Source organism: Bufo gargarizans, chromosome 2, assembly GCF_014858855.1.
Source record: "Bufo gargarizans isolate SCDJY-AF-19 chromosome 2, ASM1485885v1, whole genome shotgun sequence".
NCBI lineage: Eukaryota > Metazoa > Chordata > Amphibia > Anura > Bufonidae > Bufo > Bufo gargarizans.
This window is the reverse complement of record NC_058081.1, coordinates 195,127,902-195,149,026: the sequence shown is the minus strand read 5'-3', so window position 1 is coordinate 195,149,026 and position 21,125 is coordinate 195,127,902. Positions and strand designations below refer to the sequence as shown.

Below are 21,125 nucleotides of genomic sequence, written 5' to 3'. Positions count from 1 at the left end.
GTCATCTCTCCACACAATGACTTCCTGGTGAGCCTGTGATGGGCTTGCGTATAACATAGCAGCCAATCTGAAGAAGCAGAGCTGCAGCCTGGACCAGTGATGAGACAATAGGCAGATTTTAGACTACCTCTGACTAGCATGTAAGTATCAACTATAGGTAATGCATTATAGAGCATGTTTAAGCTCAAAACGGTACATCTGCTTTAAGAGGACATATAAAATAAGGTATTTTATGGTCAGGGTGATTTTAAATTAGACCTGCTCCCATCTCCAGAACATGCCCTCCAACATAAGGGAGAGTGCACCAAGCATGTACGGTCTGCTCTCCATTCACTGCTATGGGAGTTTTGAAAATAGCCGAGCTGTGTCCACCAGTCCCATAGCAGTGAAGGTGATAGGAGCAGGTCCGAGAGGTGGAACCTACCTGATATTGATAGCATATCCTAACAATATGTCATCAGTGTCTGAGATGGGTATAACCATGGGCATCACTAGCTCAAGACATCCAGTTTGGGCCAAGATGTTTTGTCCAGGGCCCCATACGTTCTGGCCGCAGACTAGGATGGCGATTCAATTGAATTACTGCAGCAGGACATGTGAGACAATGGCCTGCTGCTCACTCTCATAGGTCACTAGGCCTGAGGCCTATGAGAGAGTTTAATGGCGATGTGCAGTTGTGATGTGATGATGTAATCGTGACTTCCTACGCCTGAGTCTCAGGCGGCATGATGATGTCATTGTGCATGGCTGTGTCAAGCTGAAGGTGACACGTTGATTCCAGACGGCAGTGGGGAGTGAGGTGTTTTTTTTCTAATTGACATTAGAGGAAAGATGCTACGGGGGGCACGTTTAAACTGCAAGGGGGGCTCTATAGATGCTGGGGACATTATACCTAATGGGGGTACTATGTAGGGGGGTGTATTATAAATGCAAGTGGGCCCTGTAAGTGTTAAAGGCATTATACCTACTGGGGCGCTATGTAGGAGGTTGCATTATAACTGCAAGCGGCCTCGTTAAGAGCTGGGACGTTATACCTGTAAGAGGCAGTAACTAAAGGGGAGCACTTTTGAGTACTGCGGACACTACAGTGGGGTACTATAAGTACTGGGGGCACTATAGGGGACTTTTTACCTACTGAGGGCACTACAGAGAGCAATATACCTACTGGGGGCACTACAGGGTGGGGGGCATTATACCTTTTGGGCAATACAGGGGACATTATAGCTACTGGGGGGTTCTATAAGGGAGCATGATAACTACTGAGGGCACTTTAGAGGATGCTTTGGGAAGCTTTATCATTACTGGGGGCACTGTGGGACATTATTACTACTAGGGGCTCTGTAGTGGCATTATTATTATTAGGAACAATATGGGGGGTACTACTACAAACAGGTGCACTTTTGGGGAGCATTAACTCTTGTAAGTGCATTAATACTAATGTGGAAGCACGGTTATCTAAAAATTATAGTAGTTTGGGGCATTAGGGAGCACAGCTGGCACAGTATTGGGGGTAGCAGCAGGATAACACTGTTGGGGCGCCAGGAGGGGGAGGATGATTAAAAAGTGAGGAATCTAAGATGTCTGTGTGGCAATCTCTGCAGATATGAGACATGGCTGAAAGATATTGTCATGTGTTGTCTGGGCTGATTGAGAAGATGAGGAAAGAGAACATCTACATAGTAGTAGACGTCACTGCATGTAAAAGGTACTGAATTGTCCTGTCCAAATATGCCTTTAGTACTGGGCTTTGGGACTTGGGTCCTGAATCTTTTGAGACTCCCCTGGACATAACCTTTAAGGCGACCGTAATTTTTTGGCGGATCCATAGTAACAATGCATATCCTTGTCCACAAAATGGACTAGAATAGGGCATGTTCTATTTTTTTTGCGGGGCTACTGAACGGACGGACGGATGCGGATAGCACACGGTGTGCTGTCCGCATTTTTTTCAGACACATTGAAATGAATGGGTGCTCATCCAATCCACCCAAAAAACGGAACGGACACTGAAACAAAATATGTTCATGTGAATGTAGCCTTACTGGTAACCTCCAAATGATTTACCTCCTCATGGGTAGGTAACAGGTTTTTCTGACCAAAATATTATGCGTAGAAACTGAATGACACTATGTATCAGGCTGCCTGTAAGAGGGTCTGCGTGAGTCAACCGTACCAGGATCTTTATGGCCAGTGGGTGTGTACATGGCCCTCCCACTCAAGAATGATGGAAGGAATCCGAGGGACAGAGCTGTAACTTGGAATATTTGTACTCAACTCACTTGCGGTAACAAACTTGATGGTAACAAGAGTCTCATGAGAGGCAACAGGTTTAGTGGCTACTCCCCTCTGCTGCGGGTGTTGTTATTTCAACCTCTATTTAGCTCCCTGTGATAGTGTGGCAGCATTCTTAGTGTACTGGGATCTTCCATTTGCATTCTGCATATAGGCCCTCATGGGTACCTATATTTAACAACTTGAAGAACATGTTGCACAATATGGGGACCCTGATTCAACCCAGTCTTGGGATTTGCATGCCAGTTTAGTCACATGCCAATATACAGTGCAGTTTAAGGGGAACCTGTCACCGGGATTTTGTGTATAGAGCTGAGGGCATGGGTTGCTAGATGGCCGCTAGCACATCCGCAATACCCAGTCCCCATAGCTCTGTGTGCTTTTATTGTGTAAAAAAAAACGATTTGATGCATATGCAAATTAATCTGAGATGAGTCCTCGATTTTTTTTTTTTTTACACAATAAAAGCACACAGAGCTATGGGGACTGGGTATTGCGGATGTGCTAGCGGCCATCTAGCAACCCATGTACTCAGCTCTATACACAAAATCCAGGTGACAGGTTCCCTCTAATCAAATACAGTGCGGTTTGTACCTATCTGCAGTGGCCATCAGCAGCCTTCCTGGAGATACAGTATATGGCTCACATAGTTTCACAGGCCACCTGTGACTTCACTACTCACAGTAGTGGTGCCCATTTATTTAGGAATTAACTCAAAAGGTTGTCTAAAATAAATGTCATCCATTCTCCTTTTAAAGTGGTTTATTGATATAATCTTCCTAGGGATTACAGCTCGAAAATCTCCATAGTGTTTGTTGTTTTAGTGACTTTATATGTATGTGGCATATTCTTCTTTGACGTGACTATTCAAGATACAACATAGCACTGGCTCGAACACTAAGTTTTTATGGAAAAGGTTGCCATGCAAATGACGTTTTAGACTATGGGGGTCATTTACAAAAAGATATACCCCACTATTGTGGCATACGTCTGGCACAGATTCTGTCGTTAGCCATGTTGTGACAGTATCTGCAATTTCTTCGCCGCTAACGCCCGGTCTAAAAGGGGTCGTGTCGAGGAAGGGGACGGGTCAGCCGGCCTGTCTCATTCATCCATTTCCATGCCTGGTTTAGGAGTAGAAAATGGTCTAAATGTAAGATGGCAAGGAAGCTGTCTTACTATTAGAACCTCTATCTAACTTAAGAAACCTACAAACAACTACCAGACCGCCTATGAATGAATGTCATTTTATTGCATAACTGCAAATAGCTATCTCACAAACATGATTAAAAGAACATAGGTGCAGGGAAAAAGCGACATCCTCTGGAGGATGAACACAACGGATACTACGTTCATTAGTCTGTCCATCTACATAAACATGATTAACAATAAAGTGCAAGTGCAAGAAACATGTTACATGATAATCACAAGGACACCGAATGGTTACCCATGCTGTGCTCCCTCCAGGATGGCGCCAACCCCGACGCACGTTTCAGCGAACCTTCGTCTGGGGGTGGCGTCATCACTGGGGGACACAGATTAAATACACCAGCCAACCAATCACCATGAATAAAATAAGTGGACCTTCAAACCTATATGTTTATGAAAGATGAAATGCGGCCGCGCCAAACGGCGCTCGGGAGTCATGTGACCATGATTTTTTTCTCTCTACATAACTTAGTTTATCCACCGCCAGCGCAGAGGCTAAAACGCCGGTCTTAATACACAGATACATAGTGAAAAAACCATGCTGTGCCAAGGTCTAACATTTTTCCATTTGTTGCTTTCCATTAGTTTTACCTCTGCTAGCGCATAATGTAATAACATCTGTAGTTTACATTACGCCGGTGTCCCCAGTGGTTACAATTATGACAGATGAGATATTGTGTATTTTATTCTATTATGTGTTGCTGAAATACAGCCATGGAGATGTTATAACTTTATTTAATGAAAGAGGTTAATCAAACATATATATCATCTTCCCTGGATAATTTCCATGTGATTTCAAGGGTTATACAGTCATTTAACTTTTTTTTTCTGTTTGCTCTCAGTATACTCACATTTTAGTTTTTCAAGCTTTCTGCCACATTGTCTGTTCATTGGCTGCACCATAAGTTGTGTTCATTACCATTGGACAATGGTTATATGGCTGCACATCACAAATGAATAACTGAGAGCTTTAAAGATGCAAAAGTAATAGATAAACATGTGCTAAATATATTGGAAGTAGTACTTATCTGATAGAGTAGGGTACTAAGACCTCATATACATTAGTCTATGGTTGGCATAACCGTCTGAGAATGTTGGGTTCAGCCGACAATCTGATATGTATGGGGAGCTCCTGCCTCTCCCCGTTATATTGGAGAGAAGAATGGAAGTGAAGTTAATACTTTTGCCCAATCCTTTGGTTCTCCCTGGAGATGTCCACCGGAGTTCTCCTCCCTCATGTTCGGCTGAACCTAATGTGTATGTTTATGGGGAAGTCGAAAAGATAGCATTTGACGAATGATTGTTTGGATGGCAACTAATGAATGTGTATGGCCAGCTTTAGCCAGAACCCCAACCACTGGGCAGATAATGTACATCTACTCATTCTTTATGGCCAAGACATTCTCAGTCCTTTGGGCAGAATGAAATACTCACAGGCTATCAGTCGCTATATACAGCTGGTCCTGGGGAGAAGTGCCCACTAGGTGGCTCCCCTCCAGCTTCTGGAGTCACATCTCATCCAACAGAAAACATCAATAGCTTGTGGTCAAAAATAATGTTAGCTTATTTACAGGCATTATTCTGGCATTCACCTCTTTAGGATCCTTGAAGGGTGAGCCATTATCTTCTACCCAGGCGTATAACTTGAAGCTCCTCTGCCCCGATACAAAGTGTGTACAAAGGATCCCCACGTATCATATACCATTTATGATACTGGTATCTTCTTAGGGACTCGTCATGCGCTATGTCCTGGGTTATGTTGCACCTAATATTTGCACAATAATTTCAGCTTTTTCCTTTTCCACTTTAAAAATATATTGGGAAAAGTGGACAGGGTCAAAAAACGCTCAACAAATTTTTTAGATCAAAGGCGTACTTTTCATTTGCCAACTTAATACAGCCCAAGAGGTTTGCCTCCACTCAATATATTTGGCTAATTGTACTCCAGCACACTTCAGTTTAAGACTGGCATATGAGTTTCCTCTAAAATGCTGCCGCTGTTCATGTGCCAGTCATAAACAATAGTTTGTTGGCGTAAATTATGCCAAATTTGTTAAGAGGCCCATGCCTCTTAAATTTTTCCTTTTGGAGTGCCTGAAAGTCAGACAATTTAGACTACACCTCCCATAAATGCGCCATTTTTTTACCTTTCAGTGTAATAAATTTGTCAGAAAGCCGGAGACCAAGCCTCCTTCAAAGTGACCACATCCACTCTTTCTGCTGTTGCCTATCTTGGTGTAAACTGTGTAATATTAGTGTAAATTTGCAATGTATGCACAATGATTTCCAACAATTTTAGGCATCATTTATGCCAAAAAGCTATGAAAATACATTAATAAATGTGAGTTATAATTCTTTGTAAAGTGGGAGTCCCAGTCACTATTTCATGCTGAGCACGAATTGTACTGACAGGCTCCCTTTAGTCCTTTCGCTGCCAGGATTGTTTGGACATTTTGCACCTCTGGTAGCCAGGACAATTTTTGCAGTTTTGCCATATACAAATAAAACCTAGATTAAGAAAAAAAATGAGCATTCGAAACCCCCATATCCATATACTTTCTGAAAGTAGACACTCGGCACATTGTCAAAATGCCACTCAGCAGTTAACACACAGAGACCCCTTCATGCAAGTTTGCGTCAAAGTGTAATTTTCCTAAAAATTGCAAAGCAGTTCATGTTAGTGGGTAAAAGTGTAACCCAAGTAGAAAGCTATACGGACAACATATCTTAAAAATGCTCAACATGCATTCTATTGAATGCTGAATACGACTTACTGTAAGATGCAGATGCGGTGCTGTCCCTGATTAGTTAGTAGTACATATCTTCATAAAATCACCAGAACTGGAAAAAACAAAAATCAGGTTTTAAGCTTTTAAATACAGGGATTACAGCTCTTGAAAAGTAAGTGGACCTTCAAAGCATAGATTTCCAGAAAGCAGACAACCTGATGATTGCAGTTGCCTTGACGGACTGTTGAAAACCATGTCCACCCTCATGTAACTTTGTGACAAACAGGATTTTTTTTATTTTTTTTATGTACTAAAACAAATATTGGGAGCTATGCAGGCTTGTACATAAAAAAACTGTAAAAATAACATTGGTATATAAATCTGATATATATCCCAGCCGTATAAATAAACAAGAGCTTGTTCTTTTACCCCTTCATGACCTCCGCCGTATATGTATGGCAGAAGTCGCATCTTTAAACATGGCGCCCGCTTGCACATCCAGCGGGTGCAATAGCCGTCGGATTTCTGCTGTTTCAAACAGCAGAGACCCACAGCGGATGTATGCGATCAGCCATAAGGTTAAAAGCATACATTTCCATCATCAGATGCCGTGGTCTAATGTGACTACTGCATCTGAGCAGTCGTGCTCCCGCTCCCGTAACAGCGTTTTCTCGTTCATATCTGGGAACCTGTTATTCTGCACTAATAGCCCAGAGCCTCAAGCAGACTTCGGCAGATATTAGTGGAACATACCAATACAGGCAACTAGGTGGCAGCACTGTGTTGTTTTATTGATTGCCAGTTATGGTCACCCAGAAAAGTAAAAAAATAAATCAAAATACTTAATCAATAAAAAATACACATCATGGGCATTGCCATATGCAAAAACACTCCTACTATTAAAATATCCCAATATTAATCCCGCACGGCGAAGGGTGTAATGGAAAAAAATAAAAACAGCCAATTCACAATTTTTTGACTCTTCAATTCCTCCACAAAATGTATAAAAAGTGATCAAAAAGTCACACATACTTCATAATGGTATCGAGCATAGCTACAAAGAAGTTATAGGTGTCAGTATTAAAATGCAAGAAAAACTATACAAGTGTGGTATCGCTGTAATAACACTGACCTGGAAAATTAAGGTAACAGGTCATAGTGAATGCCGTAAACAAAAAAAAAAAAACTGTGGCAGAATTGCATTTTTTTCCCAATTTTGCCCCATTTTGAATTTTTTTCCCATTGCATTGTATGCAATGGTAATTTGTGCCATTAGAAAATACAACTTATCCTCCAAAAAATAAGCCATAATAGGGCTATGTGAACGGAAAAATGACTCTGGGAAAGGCAGGGAGTTAAAAACGAAAATGCAAAAACTTAAAAAATTGCCTGGTCCCCTAAGGTTTAAAGGGCATCTGTCAGCAGATTTGTACCTATGATACTGGCTGACCTGTTGTATATGCTCTTGGCAGCTGAAGACATCTGTGTTGGTCCAACGTTGATATGTGGTCATGTTGTTGAGAAAAATGAAGTTTTAATATCTGCAAATGAGCCTCTAGGTGCAACATGGGAGATACCATTACACCTCAGCTCTCTCTGCAACTGCCGCACCCTCTGCACTTTGATTGGCAGGGCCGGGCATTATGATAGTTTTCATTGTCTGGTCCTGTCAATCACAGTGCAGAAGGCACGGCAGTTGCAGAGAGAGCAGAGCCTCTAGGTGTAAAGGCAACACCCCAGTGTTTCCTAGAGGCTCATTTACATATATTGGACCAGCACAGATGCTTTCAGCTGCCAAGTGCACATGTAACAGGATCTGAGTACTTTTGCAATTGCATGTAATTAAAAATGTAGTATAACAGCTGAGTTATTCAACAGTATCTGTCTATATAGCGTCACCTGCTGTTTATTCTTTTCCTCCTCTCACTGTCCACCTCGCTGAGCTGGACGCACATGCTCAGTTCCATCCATCAACTTCCACTATCTTCAGTTACAGGATCTGCTCTCTGAGACAGGAAACACTCCCTAAGATGGCAGCTTGAACTAAATCTAGCAGAATAATTGCGGCAATGAATGGGGAGATCTCTGGATCCATGTGGTTCTAGCTTTGTTAGAAAGAGCTTGTCATGTACTATATGATGTCTCGTTTTCATTGTTTTACATTATTCATGGGATAACCACGTAAATGTCAGAAAGCAGAAAACACATATAGAAAGACAAAAAGGAGAGCGCTCAAGTGAGATGAGAGATAAGGTGACTGTAAAATCAAGGGGCCAGAAACACTAATATAGCATTAGGAGGTAGACCGCAGTCACATCTTATCCAACAGAAAACATCTATAGCTTGTGGTCAAAAATAACCTTAGCTTATATACAGGCATTATTCTGGCATTCACCTCCTTAGGATCCTTGAAGGGTGAGCCATTATCTTCTACCCAGGCGTATAACTTGAAGCTCCTCTGCCCCGATACAAAGTGTGTAAGAAGGATCCCCACGTATCATATACCATTTATGATACCGGTATCTTCTTAGGGACTCGTCATGCGCCATGTCCTGGGTTCACCTCTACCTCTGTCCCCTATAGCTACCTCCCTGCTCATACCCACTAATGCGAATACAGTAATTGTATTTCTCATCTTACTGGAGCATTCTCCTGTTTGCATTTCTTTTCTACACGTATCATCGGCTGCACAATATGTTCCCTTGCTCAAAGTATTCTTCCTCTTGCCACCTCTTAGGCAACGTTACCTGCTTGATTCTTACAATGTATTACAATTTATTGTTGGCTTCTGTTTGACATGGGCCGAGCAACTAAGAGGGACACTGTGATAGAGGGAATGTATCCAGGAAGATCTGCAGGAGGTGTGCTGCAGACCGGGAAGGAAAATGTGAAAGGAAACTCCAACATTTAGCAATAAGGTTATGTATGACTTGAGTCAATACAGAAAAAACAAAAAACAAAAACAAAGAATGCACTTTTATATTCAGGGATTTTGGCACAACACGATTGATGAGGTGCCTTTGATTTCAAGGGACATCACAGTTATCAAGCCGCTTACTTTTCTATATAGATTTTTTTCCGTGCCTCCCTATTTGCTGAGAGCCCTGTGTTCCTACATTCTCATGCAGTACCTCATTCCTGATGCACCCTCTCCAGCTCTCTTCGTCTCCTTGCCCTCTGGCTGAGTGTTACATACTGTGACAGCTCTGGCTGGACGCAGTCATATAATTTACATCACTCCGCTGATCTCTCTCTCCCCTTTCCTACATTCTTTATAGGCCAGATGGGATGGTCAGTCTGTCTGCTTCCTTCTACCCGATCACATGTATCACTGTCTTCTAGCCTGTCCATCATAATATATAGTGATGTCTCATCTGCTCCAACCAGTTCTCATCCAAGTCCCCTCTTTCTTTTGAAAATGCATCGGCACAAGTCAATCACCCAAAAACTAGCAGGCAGGTTTTCTCATCAGTTCTATCACTGTCATAATAACGTACATCATAGCTTACAAGAAAAAAACTGAAATAGCTCTGCTCAGAGCAAGACATAAAATATATTCTTATGAGACTTGTCATTTGAATAACATTACAAAACTTTCCAGCATTTAAAAAAGGGGTCTGAGAACGTTGTATACAGGGGGGTAGCTACCATAGCGGCAGACCATGCAACTGCTATGGGGCCCAGGGCAAGAGGGGGCCCAGTCTTAGTTGGGATTATCTCCCCTTCTACTGGAGGTGAAAACTTGGTCAGGACTCCACCCTCTAAGGGAACAACATTTAGGGTAGGGCTACACGACGACATGTGCCGCGCGACAATAAGGGCACAGCTACACGGCAACATGTGTCGCGCGACATTGATGATGCACCAATGATGCGCCAATTTTTATAATAGTCTATAGTGTCGCACTGCAACATGCTGCGACGAGACAGTCGCCGCAAAATCCATTTCGAATGGATTTCTTGCGACTGTCGTGTCGTAGTCGCAGCATGTCGCAGTGCGACACCATAGGCTATCATTATAAAAATTGTTGTGCATCATTGGTGCGACAAAATGTCACGTGACAAATGTCGTTGTGTAGCCCTAGCCTTAGTAAATGAGGCAGTGGAAAAATGGCCAAAGGGTCATTGAAGAGAGTTTAGGCAGAAACCCTTCTGTCCTGTGTGGGGTCCTGGTTTGATCCTAGCTATGGGGCCCTTACTTCTCTATGTACGCCACTGGTTGTATAGATAGGGGAACAAGATGGGGTGACCTATATTAAATAAAAGAGCCTCCATCACCGTTTCTGTTTTTTACCAGACACAAAAAACAAACAAAAAAATACTTGCTCAAAAATATGTAACTTTTTGATGTCTAGAAACTGGTGCACAGGGTTTGATAAATTCTCCCGTGTCTTTATAGGATTCTGAGGTTAGTTGTTGCTATAGATCTGCAGCTCTCCTGCTTCCCTTTACACAACCCCAATAGTCCTAGTGGCAGCGACAGAGCTTGATTTTTATTATTTAAAACAGAAGTCCACCATTAAAACTAAACAAGCAAAACACACACATGCACTATTCATGAAGGTAGTAGATGCTCTAATATAGTGAACACAATAATATTCAATGATGAAAGCAGGTTCTGTCTTGGTAGTATTGATGGCCACATCAGAGTTTGCAGGAGGGCTGGAGAGCGCCTACTGCCATCATGCATAGTGTGGCCTCCCTACCTGATGGTAGTTTGGGGGCGCCCATGGTGTTAATGTCTATGTGAGTGCTAGACAAGGCACGTGTAGGAAATGCAATGTCCAGCATTTGGTGTTGAGAGAGTCAGAAACCAGGCCAGATTAAACTTGACAGAAGTCTGTTTACTGTACGCAGGATTGAAGTTGTAGTACATCGAGCAGTAGTTTGTACACAGTTCAAAGTCCACCCAGATGTCCCAGCATGGGCTAATCAGATGATGTCTTCTATAGGGATCTCTGGCTAATAGCTATGCTCTGACAACCATGGCTGCTGTATCCACTATTTTGGGGTGCATAGGGTGTTCTAACTTATTATAAGGTATCCAGCTGCTTCCCTGGCCAGCTCAATCACCAGATCTATTTCCCATTGAGAATGTCTTGAACTGGATGGGTTGACAGATCTCCCATGGACAGCAGCCAACCACCTTCTTGGCTGCACTATAGGTCAAAGGTGAAAGAACTTGGAATTACATACCATAGCAGGATATCCTGCATCTGTATGACTATTACTAGGCAGCCTGTATCACACCAAGGGGAGATACCACCAAGTATCAATTTGGCCCTGCCTCAACATATACCCTGCCACAGAACCCAAAATAAAGTCTGCACCACCTTGGTTGTGTGATCATTGACCAAGCACCACTAGCAGTTTATACTTTGTCAATCTCAGTTCAATCTCATGGGTGGTGGGTTCTTTTTTATTTTCCGCTAGTGTCTTATTCAGCACAGCATTTTTGACTTCTTTAAAGAAAGAAGATTAACATTTCAAAGTGTAATTGTCATTTCAGGTATTTTTATTTTTTTTAGAATAAACTGGCATGTGTGTGTACATAAGGAATTATTCTATTTCTGGCTATTGTATAACTTGTATCTGGCATTTTTTTTAGCAGTTTTTTCCCTCTGCAATCTGTCAGCAATTCTCTTTTTTTTCAGAGCTAGTGGGTGGAGGCTAGCTGGAATTATGTTTGCCCATACACAAGACATGGGATAACAGGGTTTCCTGCTCCCTGTCTGTAGCACATCCAAAGAACCAGCAGCAGTAATGGAGGACACTATACAATACACCTGAGCAGTTAAAATTCAACAGAAAAGTGAGACAGTTTATTGCCTTCAAACCAACAGCAGTCTTGTCAGGCTCTTTGTCTCTAGTAGCCCCTCCCTTCTCCTCCCCCTTCTCCCCTCTTCATAGACTCCTATGTAATCTGAGCAGTTTAGAATTCAGCAGTGACATGAGACCTTACAGACCAGCAGCATTTCCTGTGTCAGTCTTTCAGTCTCAGGCTGTCTCCAGCAACCCCTCACATCTCCTCCCCGTGTTATAGACTTCGGTGTAATCTGAACCTTCAGAGAGCAGGCAGCCAGTCTTGACTGTAGATGGATTTGAGAAGTGAATTGAGATTTAGTGACGAACAGAAGGAAGCAGGGAGGCAAGTCTGGTAAGAAGAGAAGGAAGTATCTTTCTCCGATCAGATATATTACAAAGTTATTTGTATTCGCTTGTACTATTCATTTATGGGGATAAAAATGTAAATGAAAGTTACTCTTGAAAGGGGTTGTCTATTTTAGATGATTCCTTTTTATTAGCTCTTGCTGCAGAGTGTCACCGCCAGATATCTGAGAAGCTCTGACGTTCTTCAGAACCTCCTACTTGAGGTTCTTTTGTTTTGCTTTCGTTTTGTCATCTCGTTTCCGTCTCTCAGCTGTCATCTAGTTGCACTGATTGCATCCCTTTAAATCCCTTCCCATACTGCATCACTTCCTGGAGTGTCCTCATGCTGGTTGCTGCAACCGATGCTTCTACAGATAAGTCTGTTCCTTTATTTGTGTTTTCCTGTTTGCTTGATCCTAGGTGACCCTGACTCCCTCCGTATTAAGTGTAGGGAGCCAGTGGCCGTGTCCCCTCACTATTATAGGGTGTTCAGGTGTCATACAGTCGAGGCACGAGGGCATGCAATTATCTATCATAGAGATCTTTGCATGGGCTGAGAAGTCAGGGAGAGTGCTAGAGCTTTTACAGGGCTCACCCTTAAGTTCCTTAGTTTGGGATCAAGTCAGTCGGATCTTCATTTGTTGTCTTCTAGTTTTCTGCAACACCATTCGTGACACAGAGAGGACCAGCAGCAAGTGTTTAATTTTTCTGCAGTACCACAGAAGCGTACTGTATAGCATTGCACAGTATTAATGGATTATTGTTTAATGCACAAACATGCTGGGTCCTCTGCAGTGTGAGATACCCCTTGTGTTATGGTGTAATACATTTTTGTACCATATATAATTTCACCCTTTCATTTTTGTTATTGTTGTCAGTGAACATAAAGTGAATGTGAACTGGTACATACCTAAAACATCTCCCAGTTAAGAGTCTGCAACTGGTGCAGTCAGTCTAGGCAAAGTCTTGTGAGCTAAATTATCTTTTATCTCCTATCCATTAGGGTATATCCTTTAGGCCAACAACCCCATTATAGTCAGTGGGGTATGTTTGTCTCCGTTCCTGGCAGTTATGTGCCGAACCCGGCACTTCTGTCATTTTTGTTGTTCTCCTATAATGGAGTAGTAGAACAATGGAAGTAATAGTCTGCTGTAAAGGTGCTCTTACATATACTTGGACACCAGTGCTAACCTTAGCATTTTCCTTCTTGAGAGAAATTTGTGTACCATCACTAATGTCATCCTTTTCATATGCCATGCTACATTCTTATTTTTTTTCTATCTGTCAGCATATTGGATAATTGTGCACAATCACTGATCTGTAATGCACCAAGCCCTGTAACCCAGTGTATCTTATAATCTACAGTATTTTCTTCTGTTTGCACAGGGGCATTATAAGGGTCCATTCACATTTCCGTAGAATGGGTCCACATCCGTTCCGCAATTCTGCGGAACGGGTGCAGACCCATACATTCTCTATGGTGCAGGAATGTGCTGTCCGCATCCGCATTTCCGGAGCACGCCCCTGATCTCCCTGTCCGCGGCTCCGGAAAAAAGTTGAACATGTCCTATTCTTGTGCAGTTCTATTGGGGTGCTGGCCAGGTGTATTGCGGATCCTAATATGTACATGGTAAGAAAATGGAACTTAGCGAAACCCACATCAGAGTAGGGAGAGGACTCAGATTCCTTCCCATTGCACACTGGAATAAAAAAGGGGGTTCTCCAGGCTGCAGATATTGATGACCAATCTATAGGATAGGTCATCAATTTCAGTGGGCAATATAAGATCGTTGGACCTTGCACCCCCGCTGTTTTGAGCAGCTGAGGCACTAGAAACGGTAGCAGAAGCCTCTGCACACTGTGTAGTTTCCGGTGCCAACATACATTCACTTGAATGGCAGCTGAGCTGCAATACCCAGATGTGGCACCTGTATCCCGACAACCTCTTTTTAAACGTCAAGCCCCACTCTGGAAGCACGATGACCATTATTGTATTGCCTCTCAGCTGTTAAAGGGGTTGTGTCATCTCATACATTTGGGGACATATATTTAGGAAATGGTAGTGAAGGTCACGGGGCTAGTGGCCTTGCTCATGCCATATGTATATACTGGAAAAATAGATATCATACAAGCAGATCACTTACTTTACAAAGTCCAGTAGTAAACATTGACAGTCCGTCGCCAACATAAACTGAAGAATATCAGTGTTCACTGGAATGCAGCGAGTGCTTGTAATTACATTATGCCGCTGCTCCACAGGAGACAACACGTAGCGTAATGACCAGCTGATCAGCGGAAGTGCTGGGCGCCAGGCTCCGACGATCAGATATTGATGACCTATCCTGAGCATAGGTCATCAATATAAATCACTGAAAACCCCTTTGTGGAGAATTTTCTAACACTAAAAAATTAGGAAATTGCTATATAAGCAGCTTCCTAATATTTTTAAAGGTAAAGCTTCATCGTAGAACTAAACTCTAATTATAAAGGGGTTTTCTAAGATTTTAATACTGATGATCTATCCTGTGGATGACTGATCAGTTGGGGTCCGACGGCCAGGACCCCCGCTGATTAGCTGTTTGAGAAGACATTGGTGCTCCTGTGAGCGCCACGGCCCTCTCGCAGCTTTTCCTAGGCCAGTGACGACATGTTCATTGGTCACATGGCCCAGGTGCAGCTCAGCCCCATAGAAGTGAATCGGGCTGAGCGAGATACCAATTACAGCCGCTATACAATGTCCGTCAGCGTGCTTGGAAAGCTATGAGAAGGCGATCAGATACTGATGAAAATCTTGGAAAGCCCTTTTAAATGAACCTGTCACACTGAACATGGCTTCTGATTTGCAGGCAGCTTGTTACATAGCAGGAGGAGCTAAGCAGATTGATATATTGATATATATATATATATATATATATATATATATTGTAGGAAGGCGCAAGCGGCCGTCATTGATGGAAGGTATGTGTCACCGAGATTTCTGGCCTCGGTGAGGTAAGAGCCGGTAGTTTTTAGTGTCAGCGGCAGCTAGTGCTGGTTGACACTGTTGTTAGTATGGCTGTAAAGCCAATCCGGGCCGGCTCTTACTGGGAGTAGCCAAAGTGCTGGGTGGGTGGCTTCTCCCCACGCTCCAGGCCGGGTCTTTATTGGCCTATATAAAACCCAGCCAGCAGTCTCAGCTGGGTGTGGATTATCCTCCATCTGACAGTGGAGTTCTGTCAGTCTCTAGGTGTTTTGGAACTGAGAACTTGTGCCGTGCAAAAGGGCTGAGAGATGCCTGCTGGGAAACAGGCCCTAAAGCCTGCTGTGGACAGCGGGTGGAAAAACTGCTGACCAGGTCAATGCTTTTCTTCTGTGGACTTTTTATGGTGTGAACAAACACCAAGACTGAAAACCGTTACTTTTTGTTTTTCCTTATGTGTGAATAAAACACTGAACTGTTTAAGTTAAAGGGGTTGTCCCACTTCATAAAATAGGTTTTATCTAATCTATTTACCCCCACACAACATATCTTCCTATCCATGTTATTATCCAAAAGCTACCTTTCATTCAAAAAATCATGTAAAGCGATTCCTTTGTTGTTTTCTGTATCCCATGGATACGGCCTCTTTCGTCCGGCCGCATCGCTGTGCCGCGCCTGCGCACAACAGCTGAACAAGTACTCGGGCCGCCTCTCCATTCTTACAAGTACGCGCACGCCCGCGCATGCGCAAATACAGCAGGCGGGTGCCGGAATCAAATAGCCGGCACCCGACCTCTATGACAGGGAGCGGGACCTTAGGGGTTAACTGCCGCTGATCGCAGCCCCCTATCATAGAGGTCGCGTGCCGGCTATTTCACTCCGGCACCCACCTCCTGCATTTGTATTAACATTGGTGGCGCAGTGCGCTCCCCCCCCCCCCCCCCCAGTATACTATACATTGAGTGAGGCCACCCCCCCCCCCCCAGTATAATAAACATTGAGTGAGGCCCCCCCCCAGTATAATATACATTGAGTGCGGCCCCCCCCCAGTATAATATACATTGAGTGCGGCCACCCCCCCAGTATAATATACATTGAGTGCAGCCCCCTCCCAGTATAATAAACATTGGTGGCGCAGTGGGAAGTGCCAATGAGGGTTAAAAAAATAAATAAAAAATTAACTCACCTCCACCAATTGATCGCACAGCTGCCGGTCTCCTGTTCTATCTTCAGGACCTGTGGTGACGTCACTGAGCTAATCACATGGTCCATTACCATGGTGATGGATCATATGATGTACCATGTGATGACCACAGTGATGTCACCAAAGGTCCTTTCACAGGTCCTAAAGAAAGAACAGGAGACTGGCAGCTGCGCAATCAATTGGAGGAGGTGAGTTAATTTTTTATTTATTTTTTTAATCCTCATTGGCACTTCCCACTGCGCCACCAATGTTTATTATACTGGGAGGGAGCCGCACTGAATGTATATTATACTGGGGGGGGGGGGGCCGCACTGAATGTATATTATACTGGGGGGGGGGGGTGGCCGCACTGAATGTATATTATACTGGGGGGGGGGGAGGGGCGCACTCAATGTATATTATACTGGGGGGGGTGGCCGCACTGAATGTATATTATACTGGGGGGGGGGGGGGTGGCCGCACTGAATGTATATTATACTGGGGGGGGGGGAGGGGCGCACTCAATGTATATTATACTGGGGGGGGTGGCCGCACTGAATGTATATTATACTGGGGGGGAGGGGCGCACTCAATGTATATTATACTGGGGGGGGGGTGGCCGCACTCAATGTATATTATACTGGGGGGGTGGCCGCACTGAATGTATATTATACTGGGGGGGGCGCACTAAATGTATATTATACTGGGGGGGGCGCACTAAATGTATATTATACTGGGGGGGGCCGCACTCAATGTTTATTATACTGGGGGGGGGGGCGGGACCTCACATACGGCTCCATGTGGATGACTCATACACATGAACGAGCACGCAGGGTGAGTCATGAGGAGGCGTGACCTTCACTCAACTGCCTGAGAACCAGGAAGTTATCAGGACATCTACTGCTGGTAAGATTAAAAAAGCAAAGTGGGACAACCCCTTTAAAGTCTTTGTGGTTGCCTCTGCACTGCGTCCGCTAGCCTGTCTACCAGAGCAAATCCCCACACTATATATACTATCTTCTACTTTATAATATTTTCATATGTTGCTTAGTGACTAGGTTGAATTTTCAGTATGACAGGTTCCCTTTAATAAGTGTGCCAGGTTCCTTAGAATAGATGCTTGTGTAAAATGAATATGCTTTTATCAATATGATTATGGTTTTATTATTATATTCAAACAGATTGATTTTAAAAATCTTTTGAATTTATCCAACCTTGGGGGAGATTTATTAATTCTGGCGCACCATGCAAGCCGTATGACCAGCATCTTTCCCCCACAGTGTGCGTCAAATTGTCAACTGGGCATGCGCCAAAAATAACGACAATTCGGATATGTTAGGGAATGCGTTGCAATCAGTGTACTTATACCGGTAAATACCTCTCCGACTCTGTGTAATATATCTGAGAATTCTGCATTTATTCTCCTCAGAGCATAATTTTTCACCACTCATTTCTTCCATTTAACGCTGCTTTCTTCTATCTTCAGTGTCAATACCAGTAGACATAAGATCCTCTCAGACTGATCCATCCTCTATTAATCCCCTGATCAATAGTAGCATCAAGCACATTCCATTTCCCAGTGTTTCCAGGACCTTCAGACTTGAATGCAGGTAATAGATCATGGCTGCATTTTAATCGTTGCCTGCAGCCAGTGTCACATAAACAGTAGATGGCAATTATTGTTACACCTATCAAATTCGAGACCAGCCAGCCACACCAATGGTTGCCAGGTCATATACAGTAATTGGACAGTATTCCATTTTACGCCTGGTCTTACATGCCAAGGTATGAACTGAATCCAAAGTTAGGAATTTGCTTAACTGATGTCATTTATATCTGACCTTGTAGCTATATTTTATGCATGAAAACTATACCGTGTGCATGTTTATAGAGCAGCATCAGTTGTATGGAGTAGGGGGAATTGTGTGACATCTTCTGTGGTAGCCAAGGTGGTGACCATATTGGTTGTCTCACCCACAAACATATTTGAATAAGAAATGGCTTACCGGTAATCGAAGAAGACCAATGAAAACATTTTTGATCAGAAAATTCTTAGTCTTAGTTACCAAGAAAGCTCAGACTCACAAATACAAGTCTTGAGATGTAGAGAAGGAAGATGATTCCATAAGGTAGCAAGTAGAGAAGGAAAGTATGGGAATGGGTCTGTGTCTCCTGTGCTGTCCAGACCTTACAATAAAAGGGGTTGTCTGGTTCCTCTGTTCAGGACCCTCATCTGACAGAATGGAAAGTAGCCACTAAAGCCATCCCTCATCCTGGAGAATACATTAAATAGACCCCCACAATGCTTGCAGTGGGCACTGTGTAATTCTTTACATCCCCCGAGGAGGGATGGGGGGCCGCAAGGAGACATTACTGTATGGGGCAGCTGGCAGCAGCCACAAAAGGAGACATTACATACAGTATGGGGCTTGTGGGGGGCAGCAGTCTTATGGACACCTGTGTGACTGACGTGTTACTATGCCACCACCATAATTCCTTCTTGTTCATCATGTCATGGGGGAGGTACTGGAGGGACTCATGAAGGCTCACTGCAGAGCATGCAGCTAGTGGCAGGCATGAAGGACTGAGTGGGCCAAGACATATAACTGGGGTAATGATAATCTGATAAAGATAGGCTGAGTGGAGAGACATTACACCTTTTAATAGCTGCCCGTCCGGAAGCTGTGATATATAGGGTCTCTTCTATCCGCAGGGGGTGGGGGTCGGTCTGAATCGGACAGAGTGTGGGTTCTTCTGAGTTCTTCTCTAACTGACTTTCCCGCCACTCGCTGCTGTACTGCTCAACTCAGCCTGGGGGCGTCACCTGATTCCGACGTAAGACGTCGGTCGGTGGGCGGAGACAGCACATTCGGAGCAAGCAGGAGGAGCCGCTGCTGGAAGAAATTGGTAGATAATGATGGGGGGGCAGCCGCGGACTCAGTTTTTAAAGCGATGATGTTACGAAATATACTGCAGTATTTAGGAAACAGCGATATTGCCATATCGCCGTTTTTTTTATACCGCGGTATATCGTGATACCGGTATATCACCCAACCCTAAACCACCCTAATGTTGGTCATTTGGAATCATTGTAGGCCTCATGCATATTTTGTATCAATGTCTGATCCGCATTTTTTATGGGTTTCATTCATTTCTTTGGATTTGCAAAAAAAAGAAAACTGACGGCATACATTTGTCATCTGTGTGCTGTCCACATCTGTGTGTCCATTCTGCAAAATGATAGAACATGTCCTATCTTTGGCCGCAAAATGCGGATCACAGATCTATTGAAGTCAATGTGTTGGCAAAAATAAACGGACGTCACGCAGACATCTTCCGTATTTTGCAGATCCGTGTTTTGTGGGCCACAAAATGGATACCGTCGTGTGCATGAGGCATTTACAGTACAAAGCAGAGGTAAACTGCTGGCTGCCTGCTGGTGGAATTGCTAAGCTTTTATTTGGGAAAATAGAGCGTCTAGTGTGTGTCAAAGGGGCACCGGTGCGCTTTGCTTTGATTAAACTTGCATCTGGGGGTTCTAAGAACCTTTCATTGCCTTCCCCGGGTAACTGCAAGCGTCAGTGAAAAAATAATGGATTTTTTTAGGCTGTAAACCAAGCACAGAAGTATACACAAAAGCTTAATGGAATCGAGCATGTCACATTACATCAGTATATCGTGTATAATTCTCTAAATCTGTTAATATTGCATTTAAAAACCAAGAGAAAAAAATATTAGAAATTGGGTACTCATCATTTAACCATATTGGCGACAAAATGGTTAACGATGGTCAGGGCAGTAGATTTGGTTTCCATAGATATTTGCAAGATGGGAACAAAATGTTGCGCGGCGGGCTGCAGAGGCAGGTTAAGGGTTAATCTTGGTAAATTGTTTTACTGAAGCTGCTCAGTGAAGCAAAATATTACAGAGGAAATCAATATCTCAGTGTGTGAGTGGTATATAGATATGTCTGTGTGGTCTATAGATATATCTGGATGGGGAATATAGAACTAGACCTCTGTGACAAGCCGCCGTGTATTTTTACAATTTCTACAAAAAGCAAAACCTGCGACATCACCTGCAGCGTAGGGCTCATGCACAGCACCATATGTATTTTACGGTGCGCAAAAAACGGATCCACAAAAAATATGGATGACGTCTGTGTGCATTCCGTATTTTGTGGAACAGAATAGAACAGTAGTATCCTTGTCCATAATGCGGACAATAATAGGACACGTTCTATTTTTTTATTGCAGAACGGAAATACGGACATAACTTCATTTTTTTTTGCGGGCCTATTGAAATGAATGGTTCCGCATACGGTCCGCAAAAAAAATGGAGCGGACACGGAAAGAAAATACGTTCGTGTGCATGAGGCCTTGTAGGCAATGGGACATGCGTAAGTGTGATGATGTCATACACCATTTTATTAATGACATCATGGGTTGTGCAATGTGTTGAATGTAAGTTTTCTCCTTTTGACACCATTTCACGTCCCTACCGACGTTTCTCTTTGAAAATGCCCTGAAACGTAAGCTTACAAAGGCTCGGCTCGGCTCTAGCGATTTCCTAGAGTGGCCAGCTAAATTCAGACAATACATGTC

At 43.4% G+C, this 21,125-nt stretch overlaps 1 protein-coding gene and 1 long non-coding RNA gene across 2 annotated transcripts in view; one reads left to right on the top strand and one right to left on the bottom strand.

The window, feature by feature from the left end:
• The window catches only part of LOC122927725, a 58,800-nt gene extending 49,359 nt beyond the window's left edge, over window positions 1-9,441 (bottom strand). Inside the window, exons 1-2 of the long non-coding RNA XR_006387817.1 lie at window positions 9,362-9,441; window positions 6,276-6,342 (exon numbers count right to left, since the gene is read on the bottom strand). This is a non-coding gene — a long non-coding RNA (uncharacterized LOC122927725). The remainder of the gene's footprint in view (window positions 1-6,275; window positions 6,343-9,361) is intronic.
• Window positions 1-21,125, top strand: part of LINGO1 (leucine rich repeat and Ig domain containing 1) — a 72,152-nt gene that overhangs the window by 525 nt on the left and 50,502 nt on the right. The gene's annotated exons all lie outside the window — the stretch shown is intronic.